The sequence below is a fragment of the Ranitomeya variabilis genome, chromosome 6, assembly GCF_051348905.1.
Source record: "Ranitomeya variabilis isolate aRanVar5 chromosome 6, aRanVar5.hap1, whole genome shotgun sequence".
Classification (NCBI taxonomy): domain Eukaryota; kingdom Metazoa; phylum Chordata; class Amphibia; order Anura; family Dendrobatidae; genus Ranitomeya; species Ranitomeya variabilis.
Window position 1 is genome coordinate 534,565,445 of NC_135237.1, and position 8,139 is coordinate 534,573,583.

The 8,139-nt window shown below is 43.2% G+C and overlaps 1 long non-coding RNA gene across 2 annotated transcripts; it reads right to left on the reverse strand.

Annotated features, from left to right (window-relative positions):
* Positions 1–2,223: 2,223 nt before the first annotated feature.
* Positions 2,224–6,674, reverse strand: LOC143782999 (uncharacterized). 2 transcript variants are annotated; one of them, XR_013217077.1, is made up of 3 exons: positions 6,591–6,674; positions 5,660–5,770; positions 2,224–5,039 (listed from the first exon to the last, which is right to left on the reverse strand). It is a non-coding gene; the product is annotated as an uncharacterized LOC143782999 (long non-coding RNA). The 2 variants fall into 2 exon arrangements; XR_013217078.1 differs by lacking the exon at positions 6,591–6,674 and adding an exon at positions 6,154–6,195.
* Positions 6,675–8,139: the final 1,465 nt, after the last annotated feature.

Consider the following 8,139-nt stretch of genomic DNA (forward strand, 5'->3'; position numbering starts at 1 on the left):
CCATCTCTAGGGTATTGTTTCACTCTAGGAGATTCTAGGACTTGCACTGGCTAGACCAATCCTCTCAAACATTGGAAGACTCGAAATCTAAAATTAATAAAACTATCTGTTCAGAAAGGGGAGCGTGTACACCAAAAGAAATGCAGTAAGAAAACTTGTAAAAATCTGGGAATGTTGGTTGTCCGCACCAGGAATTGCTTCTGTGGACTTACTCAGGATAACTATAGCAGATCGACTACTTCTATGGGCAACATAATCTCATGTCATAGATGATGGTTTTCTCGTGGATAATATCTATATATGTGTTGGGAAAAATATAATCATTTTAATGCCTTGCCTCCATGTTAAATAACATTTGTTCGAACACCCGACCTTTCCATGAGATTCATGTATTTATTTTGACATTGTCTTTCTATACATGTAACTTGCGACATGTTGGTTTATGAAAATCATTTATGTACAATTTGGGCTGTGTTATTGTAATGTACTTTACTATTGTTTCGTTTCAAAATGTGAACAATTTGAGACTGGTAATATGCTTTTCACAATAAAAAAACACATCAGATTTAAAGAAAATTATTTTTATTGAAAAATTTCTCATTATTATACAAACAGATATTCTATTTCTAATACATGTACAAAGAGATATTAAAATCAAGCGAAAGACAAAGGAATTATATTTTCTTCCACAGTATCTCACCCTTATTACCATTTCATTATCACCCATTATGTAAGCTAGCTATGCTCCTGCCTATCGTGAAATGACCCCTGTTGACAGCCCATACTTCATGAAGTATACAGCTAGTCTGCATAGATCATGGGATGTCAGACATCCATTCCTGGCTGCCTTATAGTTGCCACTTCATCTAAGCATTCCCTACACTTTATTAAAGTATACACACAAATACATTAATTCTTATCTAATAGGATGACGACAGCTGTCCAGACCTGCATCCCACCACAAGGACCACTCCGGAGTAATCCCTGGAGAATGAAATCATCCTCAGTGACAAAGTGAGGAAATCGTCCTCGCTGACCAAGTGAGGCACTACACGCCCCCCTGTGGTCTCAGGGCATTGACTCTTCTAAAGAGTGCTGCTCAAACTGTTGGGGTGCAGCTGTGGGACCCTATTTTCAGAGATGATGTCCTCCACCCAACTCTCAAAAAGCTGAAAGGGTCTTCAGGAGAGATGGATAGTCGAGCTAGGCTATCAGACGGTCACCTCTGTAGCTGTAGTGTCATCCATCCTAAGGTTCCATTCAGGTGCGGACATATTATTGGTGCAACTTCTGCGTAGCACAGGGGCCCAAGAATTAAGGGGGCCAATTTGCACCTCCAAAGCCGGTGGAATTGTGCATTTTGATGAGTTATTATGCTGCAAAGGGCCCATATATTGTACTTGCACAGGGGACTTTTCCTTTTGATAGCTTCATTATCACCCATTATGTAAGTTAGCTATGTTCCTGCCTATCGTGAAATGACCCCTGTTGACAGCCCATACTTCATGAAGTATACAGCTAGTCTGCATAGATCATGGGATGTCAGACATCCATTCCTGGCTGCCTTATAGTTGCCACTTCATCTAAGCATTCCCTACACTTTATTAATGTATACACACAAATACATTAATTCTTATCTAATAGGATGACGACAGCTGTCCAGACCTGCATCCCACCACAAGGACCACTCCGGAGTAATCCCTGGAGAATGAAATCATCCTCAGTGACAAAGTGAGGAAATCATCCTCGCTGACCAAGTGAGGCACTACACGCCCCCCTGTGGTCTCAGGGCATTGACTCTTCTAAAGAGTGCTGCTCAAACTGTTGGGGTGCAGCTGTGGGACCCTATTTTCAGAGATGATGTCCTCCACCCAACTCTCAAAAAGCTGAAAGGGTCTTCAGGAGAGATGGATAGTCGAGCTAGGCTATCAGACGGTCACCTCTGTAGCTGTAGTGTCATCCATCCTAAGGTTCCATTCAGGTGCGGACATATTATTGGTGCAACTTCTGCGTAGCACAGGGGCCCAAGAATTAAGGGGGCCAATTTGCACCTCCAAAGCCGGTGGAATTGTGCATTTTGATGAGTTATTATGCTGCAAAGGGCCCATATATTGTACTTGCACAGGGGACTTTTCCTTTTGATAGCTTCATTATCACACATTATGTAAGCTAGCAATGTTCCTGCCTATCGTGAAATGACCCCTGTTGACAGCCCATACTTCATGAAGTATACAGCTAGTCTGCATAGATCATGGGATGTCAGACATCCATTCCTGGCTGCCTTATAGTTGCCACTTCATCTAAGCATTCCCTACACTTTATTAATGTATACACACAAATACATTAATTCTTATCTAATAGGATGACGACAGCTGTCCAGACCTGCATCCCACCACAAGGACCACTCCGGAGTAATCCCTGGAGAATGAAATCATCCTCAGTGACAAAGTGAGGAAATCGTCCTCGCTGACCAAGTGAGGCACTACACGCCCCCCTGTGGTCTCAGGGCATTGACTCTTCTAAAGAGTGCTGCTCAAACTGTTGGGGTGCAGCTGTGGGACCCTATTTTCAGAGATGATGTCCTCCACCCAACTCTCAAAAAGCTGAAAGGGTCTTCAGGAGAGATGGATAGTCGAGCTAGGCTATCAGACGGTCACCTCTGTAGCTGTAGTGTCATCCATCCTAAGGTTCCATTCAGGTGCGGACATATTATTGGTGCAACTTCTGCGTAGCACAGGGGCCCAAGAATTAAGGGGGCCAATTTGCACCTCCAAAGCCGGTGGAATTGTGCATTTTGATGAGTTATTATGCTGCAAAGGGCCCATATATTGTACTTGCACAGGGGACTTTTCCTTTTGATAGCTTCATTATCACCCATTATGTAAGCTAGCTATGTTCCTGCCTATCGTGAAATGACCCCTGTTGACAGCCCATACTTCATGAAGTATACAGCTAGTCTGCATAGATCATGGGATGTCAGACATCCATTCCTGGCTGTCTTATAGTTGCCACTTCATCTAAGCATTCCCTACACTTTATTAATGTATACACACAAATACATTAATTCTTATCTAATAGGATGACGACAGCTGTCCAGACCTGCATCCCACCACAAGGACCACTCCGGAGTAATCCCTGGAGAATGAAATCATCCTCAGTGACAAAGTGAGGAAATCGTCCTCGCTGACCAAGTGAGGCACTACACGCCCCCCTGTGGTCTCAGGGCATTGACTCTTCTAAAGAGTGCTGCTCAAACTGTTGGGGTGCAGCTGTGGGACCCTATTTTCAGAGATGATGTCCTCCACCCAACTCTCAAAAAGCTGAAAGGGTCTTCAGGAGAGATGGATAGTGGAGCTAGGCTATCAGACGGTCACCTCTGTAGCTGTAGTGTCATCCATCCTAAGGTTCCATTCAGGTGCGGACATATTATTGGTGCAACTTCTGCGTAGCACAGGGGCCCAAGAATTAAGGGGGCCAATTTGCACCTCCAAAGCCGGTGGAATTGTGCATTTTGATGAGTTATTATGCTGCAAAGGGCCCATATATTGTACTTGCACAGGGGACTTTTCCTTTTGATAGCTTCATTATCACCCATTATGTAAGCTAGCTATGTTCCTGCCTATCGTGAAATGACCCCTGTTGACAGCCCATACTTCATGAAGTATACAGCTAGTCTGCATAGATCATGGGATGTCAGACATCCATTCCTGGCTGTCTTATAGTTGCCACTTCATCTAAGCATTCCCTACACTTTATTAATGTATACACACAAATACATTAATTCTTATCTAATAGGATGACGACAGCTGTCCAGACCTGCATCCCACCACAAGGACCACTCCGGAGTAATCCCTGGAGAATGAAATCATCCTCAGTGACAAAGTGAGGAAATCGTCCTCGCTGACCAAGTGAGGCACTACACGCCCCCCTGTGGTCTCAGGGCATTGACTCTTCTAAAGAGTGCTGCTCAAACTGTTGGGGTGCAGCTGTGGGACCCTATTTTCAGAGATGATGTCCTCCACCCAACTCTCAAAAAGCTGAAAGGGTCTTCAGGAGAGATGGATAGTGGAGCTAGGCTATCAGACGGTCACCTCTGTAGCTGTAGTGTCATCCATCCTAAGGTTCCATTCAGGTGCGGACATATTATTGGTGCAACTTCTGCGTAGCACAGGGGCCCAAGAATTAAGGGGGCCAATTTGCACCTCCAAAGCCGGTGGAATTGTGCATTTTGATGAGTTATTATGCTGCAAAGGGCCCATATATTGTACTTGCACAGGGGACTTTTCCTTTTGATAGCTTCATTATCACCCATTATGTAAGCTAGCTATGTTCCTGCCTATCGTGAAATGACCCCTGTTGACAGCCCATACTTCATGAAGTATACAGCTAGTCTGCATATATCATGGGATGTCAGACATCCATTCCTGGCTGCCTTATAGTTGCCACTTCATCTAAGCATTCCCTACACTTTATTAATGTATACACACAAATACATTAATTCTTATCTAATAGGATGACGACAGCTGTCCAGACCTGCATCCCACCACAAGGACCACTCCGGAGTAATCCCTGGAGAATGAAATCATCCTCAGTGACAAAGTGAGGAAATCGTCCTCGCTGACCAAGTGAGGCACTACACGCCCCCCTGTGGTCTCAGGGCATTGACTCTTCTAAAGAGTGCTGCTCAAACTGTTGGGGTGCAGCTGTGGGACCCTATTTTCAGAGATGATGTCCTCCACCCAACTCTCAAAAAGCTGAAAGGGTCTTCAGGAGAGATGGATAGTCGAGCTAGGCTATCAGACGGTCACCTCTGTAGCTGTAGTGTCATCCATCCTAAGGTTCCATTCAGGTGCGGACATATCATTGGTGAAACCTGTGCACATGAACTAAAGAGGTAAGGCGGCTCATTTCCACCTCCACAGCAAATGGAATTGTGCATTGTGATGAGCTATTGGGCTGCAAATGGCTCATATATTGTTCTTGCACAGGGGTCCTCTTCTGCCAGTGTCCACCAGTCGTCCTATTGTATAATTCATTTCCTGCAATAAGAAACACATGACATAAATAAATCAAGATCAATACAATCAGTGCTATCACTACTACTATGGGCTTTAGCAAAGTCAAGAGTATATTGATTAAACAAACTCAAATGGACCCCATCCATGAGAAGAGATTCCTTCCCTCTTTGAATAAATCTCTGGCTTTTTGTTGCAGCTCCTTTACTTTATGCATGTTGAATTATGTGCATCTTCAATCTTGTAGCAGCATCCCTCACCTACAACAGCACAAGTTCCACCCTTCATTGCTAACAGGTAGTCAAGAGCCATTATGCTGTGAAGGGGCTACCTTCCACATTTGGTGGCATCACAAGTAGTAGCTGATGGGAGCTAAACGAACAACCAAAACATTCCGTGACATGAAAAATAAGGGCTAATGTGGGCGAAGCCAACAAACAGATTAATTCCTTATTTCACCGTAAACAGTCTGCACTTTATTACATAAAATTAACATATAGCTTTAATAGTTAATATTAAAATCGTGACATTACGAAGAAAGCAAAATTTTGTACGTAAAAAAGTAGAACCGCCACCATGCACCTTGGTTAGCACAGAAAGAGGCGAGGGGGACGGTGCCTCACCCTGTTCAATCACTACCTTACCCTGCCTTGCAGCGGAGGTTGGCATCCTATAGTTGCACAAGTGGTGTCTTCTGTTCACCATCCGATGGGTGTCCCTTCTGGCCCTGTTAGGCCCCGATCGGTAAGAGAGGTCTAAATGATCAAATTACACATTAGTATCACAGTAATGTCTCAGGTGCCAGGTGCAGAACACACAACATTTTATCCCTCAGATAAATGCATAGTCTCACAAACAGCCTATGTAAGAAACAACAATGCTAATGTGCTAGGTGCATCTGAGCAAAATAATAGGGATATGGGATACACATATAGGAGATGATGTTGCTCTCACTTTTTGGATAGCCGTCTGGATGTGAAAAGACACATATATATATATACATCTCGTTTTTCAAAAACTATGTTTTGGCAGATGATGAAGCTTTACAAGATACACCCTAATACTGAGCACTAGAGGCTATAAGTAGTGTTATCCACACAGTCTCCCCACAATTGCGCTGCTGTGCAGGCGTACTCACCTCTCTCTCCACTAACTACAACCCTCAAATAGAATGTTGGCTCCGGAGATCCTTATAGAATGTGTGTGATGTCATAATGCAAGGGGGCGGAGTCAGAAACCTCAACATTCCGTGACATCAGCAGCAGGAGCAGCAGCTGTTATTTAAAGGGACCAGACCAGGTCATGCAACCAATTCATTGCCATATAGATGAAATGGACTCTAATTATCCACCTTGACCTCTCAAACCTTTTACAAAGTGCCACAATGTCATTATTGCCATACAATCTAATTGCAGAATAGTTTCCACTGATTTGAACAGTGATAAATGTATACTAATAAACCATATACCCCAGTAATACAAAAAATTAGATTATATGGGTGATTGGATGGGGAGGAGAGGACACTATAGACAATATATACGAGGGGTGGGCAATTAAAGGGAATCTGTCACCTACTTTTTCGTATATAAGCTTCAGCCACCGCCATTCTGTAATGCTGTACATAAGCCCCCAATCTAACCTGAAAGATAAGAAAAAGAGGTTATATTATATTATACTCACCTGGGGGGCAGTCCAGTGCGGTCCGGTCCGATGGGCGTTGCGGTCCGGGTCCGGCGCCTCCCATCTTCATGCGATGACGTCCTCTTCCTTGCTTCCTGTCGCGGCTCCTGCGCAGGAGTACTATATCTGGAAGGAAGGAAGACATGTGGCAGAATGTTTTTACCTGAAGTTATTGGCAATATCAAATGGTCAAACACTCTGGTCCCTCTGCCGCGATGCGCATGTTTCGCCCTGCTTCTTCAGGGGACGTGTGAAGCCACGTCTTCCTTCCTGTTTTACATCCCACATTTAGAGTACATAACATTGTCTCCACGCATATCTGATTGAGATGGCTAAACAGTATATAATGGAGTTTGCTAGTAATACTTGAACCCACAGCTACCCCAGATGCACTTATTAAGCACTTTATGTTAACTCCAGTGGCATGAACTGAAAGGAAATTAATGGACAATACTATCATGATATATACTTGTTCTTAGGATTCTATGCAATAGTCATTATTGATCAGGAATTATTTGTTTGTACACAGTTTTCTTATCATTCTATTGTGGACTCCAATATTTAATGAAATTCCTTTATCATGTACCTTTGTCCCATACAAATGTATTTATGTACAATTTATAATTGTTTACAACTTACCTAAAGGTTAAAATCATCCTACAAATTCCCGCCCCTCTTTCTTTATCTTTTTCTGCTTTTTTCTTTTCACAAAAATTAATTTTTTAATGTATAATTTACTAAAAGGATTGTTTCAGGGCCAGACTGGGACTGAAAATCAGCCCTGGCACACAAACCAAAGCAGCCCACATGCAAATCGATGAAATAAGGGGAATCTTTTCTATGCAGCCTCTTCTGTACAATGTGCGGGTGAGAACACTAAATGAGTTAAATAGATGAAAAATGACAATATACGTCCCTCCTTGTCTCTAAAAGTTGGGAGACACGGCATTGTGTGACTGTGCCTGTGCCCCCACTGACAGTACTTGTTTGGAAAAGGAAAAAAATTGCACCGCGCTGCGAGTGGCTCCAAAATTCGGTCACGAGCACCCATACAAATCTATGGGTGCGTGTGACACATTGGACTACAATCTGATTTAAGCGGACACAGAGAATGGAGAGGATGGAGAAATTACCATAAGTTCTCTGTCTCCTCCGCACCTGTGATACCGTTATCTCATGCGAGAGAATCAGATCACCGTAAACTGACACTGATCAAACGCAGATCAGAGTGTGATCAATGTCATTACCACAATCATGTGAACAAGCTCTTAATGATATCAACACATAAAGAAAAAAATAAAGGGGTTGTCCCTCTACTAATAACGACCATTCCTCCATCCAGTCCTGCACCAGGAGCTTATTTGGCCAAGAAGATCTGATTTATATAGAGACGGATTGTCCAGCACTGATAGAAATCAGATCTTCATGGACAAAAAAGCTCCTG